Below are 19,034 nucleotides of genomic sequence, written 5' to 3'. Positions count from 1 at the left end.
TACCCCCATGCCCGTAGTGCATATTTAAAATAAATGCACTAAGAAGAATAAACTAAAACTATAAACTTTATATGACAATTGGCCATTTGAGCCATTTTATACCAAGGCTTCATGATGTAACTGTGCTATGTCTTATACACTACTGTTCAAAAGTTTGGGGTCACTTAGATATTTCCTTATTTTTGAAAGTAACATTAAATTAAACAGAAATACACTCTATACAATTTTACTGTGGTAAATCAATATTCTAGCTGCAAATGTCTGTTTAATGCAATATCTACATAGGTGTATAGAGGCCCATTTCCAACAACCCCCTCTCCAGTGTTCTAATGGTACATTGTGTTTGCTAACTGTGTTAGAAAGCTACTGGATGTTTAGAATTCCCTTGAAAACCCCTGTGCAAGTATGTTAGCACAGCTGAAAACAGTTTTGCTGATTAGAGAAGCTATACAACTGACCTTCCTTTGAGCTAGTTGAGAATCTGGAGCATTACATTTCTTGGTTCCATTAAACTCTCAAAATGGCCAGAAAAAGAGAACTTTCATGTGAAACTCAACAATCTATTCTTGTTTTTAGAAATGAAGGATATTCCATGCGAGAGATTGCCAAGAAACTGAAGATTTCCTACAATGGTGTGTACTACTCCCTTCAGAGGAGAGCACAAACAGGCTCTAACCAGAGTAGAAAGAGAAGTGGGAGGCCCCGTTGCACAACTGAGCAACAAGACAAGTACATTAGAGTCTCTAGTTTGAGAAATCGACGCCTCACAGGTCCTCCACTGGCAGTTTCATTAAATAGTACCCGCACAATGCCAGTGTCAACATCTACAGTGAAGAGGCGACTCTGGGATGCTGGCCTTTAGGGTAGAGTGGCAAAGAAAAAGCCATATCTGAGACTGGCTAATAAAAGGAAAAGATTAATATGGGCAAAAGAACACATACATTGGACAGAGGAAGATTGGAAAAAATCCTTATGGACAGACAAATTGAAGTTTGAGGTGTCTGGATCACACAGAAGAACATTTGTGAGATTCTGTACTACTGAAAAGATGCTGGAAGAGTGCCTGACACCATCTGTCAAGCATGGTGGAGATAATGTGATGGTCTGGGGTTGCTTTGGTGCTGGTAAAGTGGGAGATTTGTACAAGCTAAAAGGGATTTTGAATAAGGAAGGCTATCACTCCATTTTGCAATGCAATTCCATACCCTGTGGACAGCGCTTGATTGGAACCAATTTACAATGAAACAAAGCACATCTCCAAATTATGCATGAACTATTTAGGGAAGATGCAGGCAGCTGGTATTCTATCTGTAATGGAGTGGCCAGCCCAGTCACCAGATCTCAACCCAATTGAGCTGTTGTGGGAGCAGCTTGACCGTATGGTCCGCAAAACGTTTCCATCAAGCCAATCCAACTTGCGGTAGGGGCTTCGGGAAGCATGAGGTGAAATATCTCCAGATTACCTTAGCAAATTAACAGCTAGAATGCCAAAGGCTTACAAAGTTGGAATTGCTGCAAAGGGAGCATTCTTTAACGAAAGCAAAGTTTGAAAGAGAAAATTATTATTTCAAGTAAAAATATTTTATTTTTTTAACATATCAATGGCTGGACTATATGTTCTATTCATTATGCAACTCATTTGATAAATAAAAGTATGATTTTTCATGGAAAAGACAAAATTGTCTGGGTGACCCCAAACATTTGAATGGTAGTGTATATGTACCATTTACTGTTGAATATTATAAATGTATGTGTTTTATAGTATGATAGAGTCCCGATGTAGCAGAGTTAGTACTGTATAGGTTACCAAATGCTGTCATCTGGCGGTTGGGTTAGCCAGTGGCAGAGCAAGTTTAGAAGACATGTTAAATAAGATAGGCTTAAAGTAGTAAAATGTAGGAGTGACAGATGACAGGGTGTATGGTTGGGAGAGGGTGCTCCAAAGGAAGTCAGTCGAGAAGTGGGTCCAAAGTGAGAAGAGGTGGCCATGGTGTGAGGGCCAGTCACGGAACCCTGATGTAACCTTTGGAGATCTGGAGCCCATGGTTCACCCCAGCAGGCTTAGAGAGTTGCCCGACCCAGAAGCGGATGAAAGTGTGTGGTATTAGGGGGAAGGAGGTGCAGATCCCAGACTATTGAGGACTAAGTACAAAATAGAACAAAACGAAGAGTAGTACGCCACAGAGAGAGAGAGAGAAAGGCCATGTCTGCCCTAATGGTGTGAAGATGTGAAGAATAAAAGTAAACAAAAACTGGTTGCGAAGTGAACTCTGGTGTTGTGTGTCTTACTACCTGACGGGATCAACAACTGGCAGCAAGGGTGATGAGCACTGGCCTGAAGCAGCAAGTAAGTGTCATGCGCCCTGCTGGAAGCCATTTTTGCACATAGAGTCCCCTTGGTGAAGGAGAACGGTGCTCGAGCGGCCTGGGGCCAGCTCATTTCTTCACAGGCAAGGGAACAGAAATCGAGGCCACAAACGCATGGTAATAAAGTTGCTTTTTTGAATATTTGTGATGGGTAGGAGTGAACCTAATTCATATATGTATTACAAGGCTTTATTGCAAAGGTAGAGTGTCCCTTTTGAGGTGGGGAGATGTAAATGAGCGAAAGGTAAATTATTTTACAAGAATTATAACACTTGGGAATGTTATTAATGTATATATTTTTAGTGTGACACATTCAGGCTCTGTTCTTCCATTTTGATATTATTTAGGTAGGGCTATTGGGTGGTTCCTGACTTTTCCATAAGCGTGCACTTTCTTCACAAAGTAGACAAACAGATTATTGATATTATATCTGTCTAAGTCAAAGTCAAGATGTATTTATGTAGAACTACATACGAATATATGGTCTAATCTGGGTAGATTTTTTTTTTTAGGAATGAACCTATAAAAATATTACTTCCATGAGCCTGAACCTACAACATCATGTTCCAGTCTAGTTATGTATTGCTGAGCACAGATAAATGGACCAACAAAACATTAGTCTATGGCATAAAAGGCACTTGCGTAGTGTTATTCTTAAAATATATATACACCGTATATACTTGTTCAATTGTATTGTGTCAATCCTTTTTCTTCTCTTTATAACGTGTAATTGAAATGGAAAAATAAAATTACAAACAGCATGTCAGAGGCTGAAAACAGCTGGAAAAAGGCAATAATCAAGCACCCAAAATAGCACAATGACTGTAATCTGGATTCAGTGTTGGTCATAGACGTGATAGTTATTACTGCAGAAATCAATGGCTTATGTAAGATATTTGTGACCCGAAGCAAAGATCACATTAGTTGCTCTCAATATAACATAAAACATGAAGCACAAAATTTGCTTCAAACACAAATAATTAAATAATCTTGGATTTTAGAACATTAAAGATTTATTTAATAGCCCAAAGTGAAAAATTGCCCCAAATGGCCAATCAAATTCTACCATTCAAATGATCAGAGACACTAAGGCAAATAGGTAACTGCACAATTGTTTTTTTATTCCGCTAAGTTTATTATCAATCTCCAATTGTAAAATGAAGACTTTGAGTTTTTTAATTATTTGAAGCTTGAGCTTTCTTACTGTATATAAAGTTAGCTTTGTTTTTTTTAATCAATTAATTATGGGTTTGTACAAGAAAAAAAAATGCTGTTTTCTTTGCATTTCTTAGATCTCTATTTCGGACAGTTCCTGGACCCCCATTAGTCTATATTTACATTGAAGGCAGCAGAGATGGCAGTGGTGGAAAGATGTCGCTGTTGTGACCTGTAATTTCCGTTCACGGTCATACAGTATATCACTACAAGTGTTTACATTGGAAGTATAGCTTTCTTATTATTTGAACCCATGACACAGGTATGCAAAATTTAGATTTATGAAAATTGTTTCCAATCCAATGACTATTTCTTATGCTTTCATATGTCCTAATTTACAAAAATACTTCTATTTTTAAACATCACATATGGATTTTGCATAAAACATGCGTGAAATTACATACAAGGGAGATGAACAAGAAACATCTTTATTGTAGCCAAAAATGTACACAATATTATATGTAAAAATGGATTGAACATTCATTCTGCAGCTTCATAGTAAATTAATTCTTACACCTTTTCCCTTCAAAGTTTCTCTTGGCACCTTTTCTCTTATAGTAGGCCTGTGGGTCTTCTCTGTGAAGCATCCAGCAGTCGTCCCCCATCTTTCTCACGTTCCATCTGCCTTGGTATCATCATTCCATCTCCTTGATATATTGATGAAATCTTTCGCCTTGCTCTTCAGTGGTAAGTGCAGAACAAGGAAAAGGTTAAACGGTGCCGTTGAAGAAAATCCAACACCAAATGGATAGGAATCATGATATTTATTCATCTATGTGTTTCAGAGAGTATTCTCCTTCTTTAGAACCAAAAATCACATCACATGAATTTCATTTTTAGTCCTGAAGAAGGAGAATAATTTTTTAAATACGTAGACGAATAAAGATCATGATTCCTATCCATTTGGTCTTGGATTTTCTTTATCGGCAGTGCGGCTTTTAAAACTTTCCATCATCTGCACCTATCATCTTCCACCGGGTAGTTTGCAGCAGCCGTTGGTACACGTTAATGCAGTGGTTGTGACTTTCATAACTACTACAGGTGAGCCTTCCTGATCCCTTTGTATCCACTACTCTACTCGGGTAAGGCACTATCTGAGCTTTTTGTTTCCCTCAATTTGTTTTAGCCTATCCTTGCTCTTCAATAACAACACCAAGGTTTCCAGAAAATTAGTCCAAATGGAAATGTATAAAATGTGACTTCAAATTCATCAGACAACCCAAGGCTTCGAAACGCTTCAGCATGTTCTCCACAATGGACTTACATTTTGGATCTTAGTTGTTTTCTAGAAATTTTCTCATGACTTCTTTAAAATAATCCCAAGCCCTTTTCTCAGCAGCTTTCATTTTTGTTTTGAACATGCCATCCGTCATGAGTTGCCGCCTATCCGGACCCACAAAAATTCCTTCCTTCAGTTTTACTTTTGACGTTCTTGGTATACAGAAACTTAAAAGTCTCTCCTTCTTTTGGTACAACTTTCACAAACTGTTTCATTAGTCCAAACTTAAAGGGAACCTGTCAGATCCCATATGCATTCTGACCTACAAGTAGGGTGATGTGTGGCCTTGAAACCCCTTCATACCCATCCCTGTGTGGTAATATTATGTAATGTGAATGTATAAAACAACATTTTATTACTTACATGTTCGCTATGTAAATGATCAGAAGGTCTAGACCCCTGGGCGTCCCATCACCCCATGGGCGTTTGCATGCTTCCTATAGTTTCCCGCCCCTGTGGACGTTAAACCTGGATTTACATGAGTGATGTCACCATCAACTCCTTGATATCCCGCGCGTGCGCGCTTGCCATTCCCACAGCTTTGTTATCCGGCTGCTTGCTTCTCGGTTTCAGACGCGCTCTGCACATAGTCGGAACCGAGTCATCTGATCATGCGCAGAGCGCGTCTGAAGCCGACAAGAAAACACCCTGATAACAAGGCTGCGATCATGTACCCCACTTGATAGACAGAAGGCTTACATAGATTTTTATGGACCTGCACGCATTCATAAGAAGCATAAATAGATTTTTATGGACTATCTCATATTTTGTCAGGTAGACTGCATAGATAGCTAGTAACTACACCATATCTAGGTGCTGAGAAAGAAATAAAATAGTAAATTTAACTGTTATAATTAGAGATGAGCTGAGGCAAAATTCTAATTTGTCTGTTCACATGGATTTTTATCAGAATATTAAATTAGTAGAGAAGTTATTGTCAACAAATTTAATGTCCTTTATTATGCCCTGCGGTCTCTCAAGACCCCAGACCAAAATAAATATAAGATGTACTACTAGTGGCCGGGAGACTTGGCCTTGAGTGAACACACATTTCTTGGTTCAACTATGTAGAATCTTTTAAAAGACACAGACTTTTAGTTATAAAAAGGACAAATGCTTAACAAAGGAACAGAATTTGGAAATTTTGGGCATAAAATGTTCCTTGGAATCTCAGAAATTGTTTATACAAAATGGACTCTTTTTAATATGCATTATGTTTGGTTTGGCCATGGGCAAAAGCCCATGGCTGTGTGTCAGAAGTTTTAGCTAAATAATGCACCCTTTGAGGGGAAAGCCAGACCTCTAAACTTGTGGTTTCCATGAACATATTTGTTTTTCCTATTATCGTAATCTTTCCCTTTTTAATTGTTTTTAATTGTAACCCTTTATGCTAATTAAATTTCTTTTTTATTCAGATTTTAACTAGGAAAAACAGATTTTCATAATAAAAAGCATAGTGAGATCTTTTCTACAGAATATCACAAAAGTGTATACACCCCTCAGATTTTTACAAATATTTTATCATATTCATGGGACAACACTGAATATATGGCACTTTGATTCCTTGTTATACTTTATTCTTCTTTCAGCCCTTGAGGAAGCCGCATCCAGTGGCGATATGCGTGGGGCAACACTCTGTTACGGTTGCTGTGGCTCTGGAGACTATGTCCGGATTTTTTGCTACTGCACATGTGCAAGCGCTGGAGACTAAGTCCTATCTTGGAACCAATGTGTCGCCCTGGGCAAGCCAGGGGACACAGGTCACACCCCACACTCCAGGTAGGCACATCTGCTAACCAGAAATCCTTGTTGCCTTCCTCCAGGAGTCTGTTGATGCACACCAGGGGGTGGGCCAGGCGGTTGGCTCCGCCCACCGAGGAGCTCACAACTCTGGAGGCGGGAAAACCAGGCAGATAGCCCCGGGCAGGGGAAGAGTGAAGTCCAGTGAAGGGCTAGAGTAAACAACCAAGAAGTGAAAGTGGAGGAAAGAAAAGGAGTAAAGGAGGAAAGCAAGAAGTGGTGACAGAGCAGAGAGTGTGCAACGCCTGAGAGCCCAGCTTTGTGTAGGGCTAGAACAGCAAGGTCAGCGACGGCGGTGACTGTTCGGAGGGGGACCGTTTGGAAGTTCCTGGAAGGACCCCGTTGGCTGTGTGCCCGGTGGTCTGGAGCAGTGTTCCGAAGGACAGTCAGCACCAGAGCAGGGGCCTCTCGGACCCCGGCAAGGCTAGGAGTCGCCAAATTTGCCGAATCCGTCAGTGAAGGGGACGTAGATCCCCCAGCAACCAAGTCCCGATTGATGGCAACAGCCCGACCATTACAGGGGAGACACCGCCACCGCCAGGGCACCAGTTTCCCCAGGGCCAGCGCCTGCGGGCAAAGTGTAGAGCTCCTCCGGCCCAGATTGCAGTCGGGGAGCGGGTAACCGGAGGGAATCCACCGCTACCATCAGTCAACACAGGTGCAAGGAAGAGAGACATCACCGTCACCTACCGGGAGTGCAGGTGCAGCCGTCTGTGGGACCGTCCTACCAGCCGTTTGGTTTACCGTACAAACTGTGTCCAAGTCTCAGGCTGAGTGAGTACCACAGTGCCGCAAGGCACAGCGCTGCCCCCGCGTCCCTGCGCCCTCCAGGCCCTACACTTTACATCTCTTCACTGGGCCCCGGGATCACCAACCCCTACCCACGGAGGGGCAACACAACACCTGGCTGCTCCGCATCACCATCCCCGGGACCCCCACACTGAGCAGCGGTGGTGCAATCACCACAACCGTGGGTGGCGTCACGAACTATAACAATCCCCACACCCAACAAACACCCCCCCTTTCACTCACGGGCGAGGAGTGTCGCTCGAGAGACCCCGAGATCCGGCCTACGGCTCGAGCCACCAGGAGCAGCTGCCGGACCCGAGCAGAAGGGGTGAGCGCGGTGTGCTGACACCCTCCTCCCCGCCCGCGACAACTTGGCGTCACGAACAGGATCTTACCGCTCTGCCGTCTGGTAGAGGTGCGCCTTGTTACCGCCGGAGGTATCCGGCAGAAAAATTTCAGAAGCCGCCATCTTTGGCGCGAAAAGTTCCCGCTCGAGCGTCTTCTCGAGCAGTAGAGGCGCGAAGGCCAAAACCCCGCCCCGAGAGAGGAGGGGCCGGAAAGAGCTAAGGGGGACGCGATGGCGGCTGGCGGCATGTAGTCGCCGCTATAAAAGCAGGGACGCCAGGACCTTGCCAGAAAACCGTTCCTGGAAGCAAACAGCAAAGACACCATGTGGATGCCGTCCCGAAACACCGTGGCCCCCGCACCGGGAACCGCAGCGTGGGTGGAAATCCGGACCGCGCAGCTCCATCTAAGGCTGCAGGTCAAGATGCAGCTCCTCTTGGAGGAGTGGGAGACCGACATGGCGGACGTTATAGCCACCGTGCGGAGACGCGAGGAGGAAGCGGAGGAAGGGAGGGTGAGTGACCCACGCCCCTATGTCCCGGAGGGACCGGTCGCTGCGGCTGAGGGACCCGGTCCAAGCCCTCTCCCCCCGTTGCCTCCCTCGCCACCCGTCTCGGAGGCTGTGACCCCGCCACTAGGCCCGCTGCCACCGCAACCGGTAGCGATACCCAGCCCGTCCGCCCCAGCGGACCGACCTGTAGCCGGAGCCCGTAGCAAACCGGAGGCATTGCCTTGGAAGGCCCCGAAGATTGTGCCAGAGACAGTCCCTGAGCAGTTCCCCGAGCCGGAGCCGATGACCCGCTCCGAGCAGAAGGTCCAGTTGCGGAAAGCCCCTGTGCCCATCCCCCACACCTCGGCTGAGGTGGCGCCGGGTTGCTGCTGCAAGGCAGCGCCCAAGGCCATGACACCGCGGGATACGCTACCCACCTTCCTGACAGTGGGTAACGTGCTGGATGTCCCGCGGGGCTCAACCCGTGCGCCGGAGCTGGCAGCAGCGCCATACTGGGACAGGGAGCCGACAAAGCTGGGCCTGGAGATCGCGGAGAGGGAGCGAAGGAAAGCCGAGCTGGTGGCCCGAGCCATTCGGGAAAAGGAGAACCTGCGGCAAGCGACCTTCCGTGTCCGGGGCCCGTTCTACGAGGGGCAGGTGCGGCGCTTTGATGTCCGCCGGGGCTACGGATTCATATACGAACCGGGCCTGGAGGCCGAGGTGTTTGTGGCCCGGCGGGACGTGAATGCCCATCTGCCCGAGGAGCATCCTGGCCGCAATCTAATACCGGGAGATATGGTGCGGTATACTCGGCACTGCGGAGAGAGGGGGTGGTTTGCCCTGGATGTGAAGCTTAGGGGCAGCCCGGAGAGCAAGGTGAGCTCTGCACCCCCTCCCTCGGATGAAGCAGCAGGAGGACCGGAGTAGGGCAATGGATGCCCGCAGCACCGTCCCCGTGGGGACCACCAAAAGTTTGTTGTCAGTTTGAAAAAGTTTAAAAGTTTGAAAGTTTTGCCAATAATGAAAATGATTACACCGAAGAAGTAACCTGATTTGTTTGTTGATTTGCAACCGGCTGGAGCCGGCACCGTTGTCCCCGTGGGGACCGTTAAAAGTTTATGCATGGGAACTATCCATGGACAAGCCCGTGAACTCTGCAGGGCAACCACAAACGTTAGTGGCTTGTAAATATGTTGGGTACCGTTACCGTTTCCGCAATGCCGCCTCCGGAGAGGCAGGTTGGAGGGAGGGCCCTGAGCAGAGCAGGCCAGGGCCCAGCTACCAAAGGAACCGGTGGCTACCCTCTGGAGGGAAGGACAGATCCCGCTCGGGTACCGTGTGCTGGACTGTGGGTCAAGGGGTGCTGCCTGGGTTTTAGGGGCAGCATCAGGGCCAGGTTACTTGGGTGGGAGAGAGCGGAAACCGTAACCGTATACCGTTGCAACGTTAAAAGTAAATGTGCCTCCCGTCTTGGGAAGAGGTTATTAAAAAATGTCATTTATTGTTTGTTTAACCCTGTTATCCCCTTTTTACAGAAAAATAAAACCGGTGTAGGACGGCAGCCCGCGGACGGTCTGCATTTTGCTAAGGGGGAATGTGTCGCCCTGGGCAAGCCAGGGGACACAGGTCACAACACCACCACACCCCACACTCCAGGTAGGCACATCTGCTAACCAGAAATCCTTGTTGCCTTCCTCCAGGAGTCTGTTGATGCACACCAGGGGGTGGGCCAGGCGGTTGGCTCCGCCCACCGAGGAGCTCACAACTCTGGAGGCGGGAAAACCAGGCAGATAGCCCCGGGCAGGGGAAGAGTGAAGTCCAGTGAAGGGCTAGAGTAAACAACCAAGAAGTGAAAGTGGAGGAAAGAAAAGGAGTAAAGGAGGAAAGCAAGAAGTGGTGACAGAGCAGAGAGTGTGCAACGCCTGAGAGCCCAGCTTTGTGTAGGGCTAGAACAGCAAGGTCAGCGACGGCGGTGACTGTTCGGAGGGGGACCGTTTGGAAGTTCCTGGAAGGACCCCGTTGGCTGTGTGCCCGGTGGTCTGGAGCAGTGTTCCGAAGGACAGTCAGCACCAGGGCAGGGACCTCTCGGACCCCGGCAAGGCTAGGAGTCGCCAAATTTGCCGAATCCGTCAGTGAAGGGGACGTAGATCCCCCAGCAACCAAGTCCCGATTGACGGCAACAGCCCGACCATTACAGGGGAGACACCGCCACCGCCAGGGCACCAGTTTCCCCAGGGCCAGCGCCTGCGGGCAAAGTGTAGAGCTCCTCCGGCCCAGATTGCAGTCGAGGAGCGGGTAACCGGAGGGAATCCACCGCTACCATCAGTCAACACAGGTGCAAGGAAGAGAGACATCACCGTCACCTACCGGGAGTGCAGGTGCAGCCGTCTGTGGGACCGTCCTACCAGCCGTTTGGTTTACCGTACAAACTGTGTCCAAGTCTCAGGCTGAGTGAGTACCACAGTGCCGCAAGGCACAGCGCTGCCCCCGCGTCCCTGCGCCCTCCAGGCCCTACACTTTACATCTCTTCACTGGGCCCCGGGATCACCAACCCCTACCCACGGAGGGCAACACAACACCTGGCTGCTCCGCATCACCATCCCCGGGACCCCCACACTGAGCAGCGGTGGTGCAATCACCACAACCGTGGGTGGCGTCACGAACTATAACAATCCCCACACCCAACAAACACCCCCCCTTTCACTCACGGGCGAGGAGTGTCGCTCGAGAGACCCCGGGATCCGGCCTACGGCTCGAGCCACCAGGAGCAGCTGCCGGACCCGAGCAGAAGGGGTGAGCGCGGTGTGCTGACACCCTCCATCCCGCCCGCGACAACTGCACATGTGCGGGTGACATCATCGCTGACACGAGGTCACATGTCTCTGACACCTTCTAAGCTGATTGGCCACTGGTCATGTGTTTGTGACACGTGGTCACATGTCTCTGACACCTTCTATGCCGATTGGTCACTGGTCATGTGCTTGTGACGCTTTGCTCGGTGATAGGCCAGCGTGACGTCATTGCTGTCATTCTGGCAGCGGATTGGCTCTGGTGTCCTCCATCTTGGATGAGGCACAGAGTCTATATAAGACCCTGACGCACGCCGCCCGATGCTCAGTCCTCTTGGTTCATGCATGAGGGTAGACGCCCTGTGCACGTCCCTCTAGGCATCTCTCTGTCTATGTTAGGTGAGCGCTACCGGCAGGGTAGCGTTCTTATACCTTACAGCTTCGGCTGCAGTCCGTATCCTTACCTCTTAGTGGAGCGGACATAGGCAGGTGCCTGAGGCACATGGTCCGGCTGGGCCTTGTGATTCTACTCGTAGGTGGACGTTGCCGCTAGGGTAACGTTCCTTATACTGCGTCTGGCAGTTGTTCGTATCCTCGCACACTAGGGGAGCGAACAGAGGTAGGAGCTTTGTGCGGCTTATGCTGCTGTCCGTCTCTTTTGCACCACTAGAAGAGCGGACCTAGGCAGGTGCCATATCTAGTGGTTCGTGTCCTCGCACACTAGTGGAACGAACGCAGGTAGGAGCTTTGTGCGGCTTACGCTGCTGTCCGTCTCTTTTGCACCTTCAGAAGAGCGGACCTAGGCAGGTGCCATATCTAGTGGTTCGTGTCCTCGCACACTAGTGGAGCGAACGTAGGTAGGAGCTTTGTGCGGCTTACGCTGCTGTCCGTCTCCTGGCACCACTAGAGGAACGGACCTAGGTAGGTGCCATTTCCCACTCACTGCTTTTGTCTCTGTGATTTTTAACAGAGACCATTCCACACACCCTCCAAGTAAGGGAGGAATTGCTTTATTTTCTAATTATATTCCTCTGTGAGTTTAACAGAGGTATTGCACTCTGCACTTGTGCTATTATTTTTTACAGTGGCACACTTATATACCCCTTATCCTCTGCCATAGTCTGCAGCAGAGTCTTTGCACGGTGGACCCTGACTGTCTGACATTCCTTTAGGTTTTATTATCAGACAGCCCCCCGTAACACACTCCATGTACGCATTGATCCTTGGTTCCCTCACCGTCTAGCCCTTTTTTTGTTTCCCAGCAGGTTGTATTATATGATCTTGGGTAGCACATTTATATATTCCTTTGGATAGCTCTGATTTTGATGTGGTTCATACAGTTAGGTCCAGTAATATTTGGACAGTGACACAATTTTCGCGAGTTGGGCTCTGCATGCCACCACATTGAATTTGAAATGAAACCTCTACAACAGAATTCAAGTGCAGATTGTAACGTTTAATTTGAAGGTTTGAACAAAAATATCTGATTGAAATTGTAGGAATTGTACACATTTCTTTACAAACACTCCACATTTTAGAAGGTCAAAAGTAATTGGACAAATAAACCAAACCCAAACAAAATATTTTTATTTTCAATATTTTGTTGCGAATCCTTTGGAGGCAATCACTGCCTTAAGTCTGGAACCCATGGACATCACCAAACGCTGGGTTTCCTCCTTCTTAATACTTTGCCAGGCCTTTACAGCTGCAGCCTTCAGGTCTTGCTTGTTTGTGGGTCTTTCCGTCTTAAGTCTGGATTTGAGCAAGTGAAATGCATGCTCAATTGGGTTAAGATCTGGTGATTGACTTGGCCATTGCAGAATGTTCCACTTTTTTGCACTCATGAACTCCTGGGTAGCTTTGGCTGTATGCTTGGGGACATTGTCCATCTGTACTATGAAGCGCCGTCCGATCAACTTTGCGGCATTTGGCTGAATCTGGGCTGAAAGTATATCCCGGTACACTTCAGAATTCATCCGGCTACTCTTGTCTGCTGTTATGTCATCAATAAACACAAGTGACCCAGTGCCATTGAAAGCCATGCATGCCCATGCCATCACGTTGCCTCCACCATGTTTTACAGAGGATGCGGTGTGCCTTGGATCATGTGCCGTTCCCTTTCTTCTCCAAACTTTTTTCTTCCCAACATTCTGGTACAGGTTGATCTTTGTCTCATCTGTCCATAGAATACTTTTCCAGAACTGAGCTGGCTTCATGAGGTGTTTTTCAGCAAATTTAACTCTGGCCTGTCTATTTTTGGAATTGATGAATGGTTTGCATCTAGATGTGAACCCTTTGTATTTACTTTCATGGAGTCTTCTCTTTACTGTTGACTTAGAGACAGATACACCTACTTCACTGAGAGTGTTCTGGACTTCAGTTGATGTTGTGAACGGGTTCTTCTTCACCAAAGAAAGTATGCGGCGATCATCCACCACTGTTGTCATCCGTGGACGCCCAGGCCTTTTTGAGTTCCCAAGCTCACCAGTCAATTCCTTTTTTCTCAGAATGTACCCGACTGTTGATTTTGCTACTCCAAGCATGTCTGCTATCTCTCTGATGGATTTTTTCTTTTTTTTTCAGCCTCAGGATGTTCTGCTTCACCTCAATTGAGAGTTCCTTAGACCGCATGTTGTCTGGTCACAGCAACAGCTTCCAAATGCAAAACCACACACCTGTAATCAACCCCAGACCTTTTAACTATTTCATTGATTACAGGTTAACGAGGGAGACACCTTCAGAGTTAATTGCAGCCCTTAGAGTCCCTTGTCCAATTACTTTTGGTCCCTTTAAAAAGAGGAGGCTATGCATTACAGAGCTATGATTCCTAAACCCTTTCTCCGATTTGGATGTGAAAACTCTCATATTGCAGCTGGGAGTGTGCACTTTCAGCCCATATTATATATATAATTGTATTTCTGAACATGTTTTTGTAAACAGCTAAAATAACAAAACTTGTGTCACTGTCCAAATATTTCTGGACCTAACTGTATGTATCCAGTGTGTACTGCCTTTGCTAGTTCCCTTATTATAGGGTCCTTTTTGCTACCATTTAGCTGGGCTTAGGAATTGACAATTTGGGGTTTAGATGGTGGTGCCAGACATGGCAATGTTAGTTCATTAGCACCATATAGCTTTTATTTAAGGGATCCATTGTGCACGGCTCTTACATCTTTAGCTGTGTTTTGCAATTTATTAGTTTTGTTGCAGTCTTTGTATTGTGAATAAGGATCTCTGTGCTAGTACCCCATTATGGGTTCAGACATGGGGTGTTTGGTGACAGTCTATTTGGCTTTTTTATTGCTTTTAATCAATCACTTCCTTGTGTGTTATCTTTGTGTATGGATAAACTTTTGTGTTAATAAAATTTATTTATATTTATTCTGTGCCCCCTATTTCTTGAAATTCAATTAGCCATTTTTCTACCCCAAGTATCATGTGAGGCATTAGTGTTAGAAGGTCTTAGGTGTGAATGGGGAGCAAGTGTTATCTCTCTCAACCTGTATCATACTGGTCACTGGACGTTCAACATGGCTCCTCATGACAAAGACTTCCCTGGGAATCTGTAAAAAAGAATTGTTGCTCCACATAAAGATGACCTAGACTATTAGTATATTGCCAACATCATGAACCTGAGCTGAAACACGGTGGCCAAGACCAAGACCATATAGAAAATTAACAAAACATGCTCCACTAAGAACAAGAATCGCCATGGTCAAACAAAAAAATTCAGTGCATGTGCTCAACTTTATATTCAGAGGTTGTCGTTTCAAAATAGATGTATGAGTGCTGCCAGCCTTGCTGCAGAGGTTACAGGAGTGAGGGGTCAGTTTGTCAGTGCTCAGACCATATGCCACACACTGCATCAAATTGGTCTGCAAGGCTGTCTTCCTAGAAGGAAACCTCTTTTAAAAATGATGCACAAGAAAGTTCGAAAAAAGCTAGTTGCAGACAAGCAGACTAAGGACATGGATTACTGGAACCAAGTTGTGTGATCTGATGAGTCCAAGATAAACTTATTTGGTTTAGATGGTGTCAAGCGTACGTGGCAGCAACCAGGTGAGAAGCACCAAGACAAGAGTGTATTGTCTAAAGTCAAGAATAGTGGTGGAAGTGTCATAGTTTGGGGCTGCATGAGTGCTGCCAGCTGGGAGGAGCTACAGTTCATTGAGGGGACCATAAATGCCAATATGTACTGTGACATACTGAAGCAAAGCATGATCCCCTCCCTTTGGAAAATGGACCACAGGGCAATTTCCTAACATGATAATGATAACCTTAAACACACCTCCAAGATGACCACTGCCTTGCCAAAAAACCTGAAGGCAAAGATGCTGGACTGGACAAGCATGTCTCCAGAACTAAACCCTATGGAGTATGTTTGGGGCATCCTCAAATGGAGGGTGGAGGATCACAAGGTCTCTAATATCCTCCAGCTCTGTGATGTCATCATAGAGGAGTGGAAGAGGATTCCAGTTGCTCCTGTGAAGCTCTAGTGAACTCCATGCCAGAGGGATTAAAAGCAGTGCTTAAAAATAATGGTGTCCACACACAATATTCACACTTTGGGCACAATTTGGCCATTTTCCCTTAGGGGTGTACTCACTTTTGCTACCAGTGGTTTTGAAATCAATGGCTTTGTGTTGAGTTATTTAAAGGGCACCAAATTTACACTGTTAAACAAGCTATATACTGACTACTTTACATTGCATCAAAGTGTCATATCTTCAGTGTTGTCCCATGAAAATACATACAATATACAATCCCTTATCGACCGTAAGTCGGCGGTGATCCACGCACATGTCAGCTGATTTGAACAGCTGACATGTGTGCCTTGCAGACATGAGTGGATTCACGATCCACCCTTGCCTTTTAACCCTGTGAGACTGTGACCGGGGTTATCTATGACGGCCGGTATGTCTCGCCCTGGTTGTGCTCACTCCATGATAGAAAGTAACTCCACTCCAGGGTTAATGCTGTTTCCCTACAGGCTGAAAGAAGGGTTAAAAGGAAACAGGACCAAGGGCGGGTGTGCCGGGTGTGAGGGAGTGAACACAACTCCCTGAGTTTTCTGCCGGAGAGGCACATGTGTACTGCTGTGGACTTTTGTTTGAATATTAAACCGTGTGCTGTGAACCTTGGTGCCTGGATCCCGTGTCTTCTGCTGCGCAGCCGAGCACGCTACCTCACATATGGTGGAGAATCGGCGGGCATGCCAGCCCGGTGAGGTGTAGCATCCATCCCTGGTGACCCAGCAGCGCATGTCCTGGATTCGAGCGGCTATACTACAGCCCAAACCCGGCGACGCCATGGAGGACATACTAAAGCAGCTGGCTCAGGCTACTGCACAGCAACAACAGACGAATACACACCTGCTCCGGACGTTGGATCATCAGCAGCAATCCTTGAAATTGCAGGAACAGAGGCACCAAGAACAGATGGTCCTCCTGGCCAAGTCGATCTGTGCTGGACCGGCAGCAACAACCCCGGGACCGGGTGACGACGGCAGCGTCCGGAAAGCGGTGAGACAAGCGTTGCAAAAGATGACCCCGGGGGATGATGTGGAAGCGTTCCTGGCGGTGTTTGAGCGGGTGGCCGAGTGGGAAAAACTGCCGACCCCCCAGTGGGCTGAGGTATTGTCGCCCTATATGACGGGGGAACCCCAAAAAGCGTACCTGGACCTCTGTACCGAGGACGCCATAGACTATGCGACTTTGAAAGCCGAAATACTGGCTCGGTTGGGGGTGAATACCTATGTACGGGCTCAGCGGGTAAATCAGTGGTTCTATGAGGAAGCCAAACCCGTACGCTCCCAGGCCTATGACTTGTTGCATCTCGTTTTTTATCCGTCACCATTCAACGGTGGGTAGGACAGGGCGACCCGAGTACCCTGGACCAATTAGTGTCCCTGGTAGAGCGGCATGTGGCTACGCAGGACTTGATACGGGACACTGAGACTTTGCGTACCGCCCGTCGGTCCGGCCCCTCCAAGCCTAGGGCCAAGGACCCACCGCCGACACCGGTGCAGGAGTCCGCTACCGTTCCTGAGGTCCGGAAGGCTATGTACCCTAAATGACAACTCGTCAAGGGGGTTTCCTTCCCTATTAGATGTTGGCGGTGCCAGCGGGTGGGACTTAGGAAGCCCAGTGTCCACTCACCACGGAGCCCATGGATTGTGGGGTTACCCGGCGGGGTTCAATGTATGCTCAGGTGGTGTGTACCGCTGACCTGGTCTCCCCAGAGACTGAGCCCCACTTGTGCCAAATACAGGTGAATGGATGTCCGGTTACAGGCTTGTTGGATTCCGGAAGCTTAGTGACCCTTGTGCGATCAACCCTAAGGGCTAAAGTAAAGGTCACAGGACGTACCGTGGGGGGTGGTTTGCATACATGGGGACCGCCGAGACTATCCCACGGGGATTGTCACCATCACAGCACCTTGCGGTCAGGTGCAACATGAGGTGGGACTTATTAACACTCTTCCCTATGACGTGATCCTAGGAAGGGATCTGCTCTATTTTTGGACTTTATGGAAGGGACCTCCTAAGTCCCCTCAGATATTGGTCAGTCCGGGACCTGAGCCCTACAATCCTGAATCCGGGACGCCTGCCGTAGGGGTTCCCATGAGGTCTAGGTCGCCCCTAGAGGTATTGGCAGGAGAGGCTGAGACGGTCGAGCCCATCCCGGAGTTGGAGGCGTCCCCGGATACGTTTGGGACAGCCCAACTCCAGGACCCTACATTAATACATGCCCGGAGTCGGGTGACAGTAGTTGACGGGGTGGCACAGCTGCCCGGTGCCCAGGTAAGGTACCCCCATTTCGCTCTTAAGCAGGATTTACTCTACCGGGTAGATGAAATACGGGGCGTGGGGGTAGAGCAGTTGGTGGTGCCCCAGCCGTATCGCCGGCGGGTCCTCGACTTGGCTCATAAACACCTGATGAGTGGCCACTTAGGGGTCAAGAAAACGCAGAAGCGAATATTGCAAAGGTTCTATTGGCCCGGGGTCTTTGGGGAGGTAAAACGGTTCTGCGAAACCTGCCCGGAGTGTCAGCTTACCGCACCCCTGACCCACTTTCGCAGTCCGTTGGTACCGTTACCCATTATAGAAGTCCCTTTTGAACGGATAGGGATGGATCTGGTGGGGCCCCTCGTAAAGTCTGCTCGAGGGCACCAACACATCCTTGTGATCGTTGACTATGCCACCCGGTATCCAGAGGCGATACCTCTCAGACATACTGCGGCGAAGCTTATAGCTCGGGAGTTGTTTGCGGTGTTCTGCCGGGTGGGGTTGCCCAAGGAGATCCTTACGGATCAGGGGACCCCATTCATGTCTAAAGTGACCAAAGAGCTATGCCGGCTACTCCAGATCAAGCAGTTGCGTACGTCTGTGTATCATCCTCAGACGGATGGGTTAGTAGAACGATTCAATAAAACCCTGAAAACCATGCTCAAAAGGGTGATCTCCAAAGACGGGAAAGACTGGGATATGATGCTTCCCTATTTGATGTTTGCCATACGAGAGGTGCCACAGGCATCCACGGGGTTTTCGCCTTTTGAGTTGTTATACGGGCGACATCCCCGGGGATTGTTGGACCTGGCAAAGGAAACATGGGAGCAAGAGCCCACCCCCCATAAAAGTGTGATTGAACACATTTTAGGAATGCAGAACCGCATAAGCGCGGTCATGCCAATTGTGAAGGAGCATTTACAGGAGGCCCAGGCCGCGCAAAGCGGCCGCTACAATAGACAAGCCACCGTGCGGACCTTTAAACCCGGGGATCGGGTGTTGGTTTTAATCCCCACGGCGGAGAGTAAATTCCTGGCTCAGTGGCAAGGCCCCTACGAGATAAAGGAAAGAGTCGGGGTGGTCAACTATAAGGTATTGCAGCCCGGTAGGCGGAAACCTGAACAAATATACCATGTCAACCTATTAAAACCGTGGCAGGAACGGGAAAGCCTG

Source organism: Anomaloglossus baeobatrachus, chromosome 3 (genome assembly GCF_048569485.1).
Source record: "Anomaloglossus baeobatrachus isolate aAnoBae1 chromosome 3, aAnoBae1.hap1, whole genome shotgun sequence".
NCBI classification, from domain to species: Eukaryota; Metazoa; Chordata; class Amphibia; order Anura; family Aromobatidae; genus Anomaloglossus; species Anomaloglossus baeobatrachus.
This window is presented reverse-complemented; position numbering follows the sequence as displayed.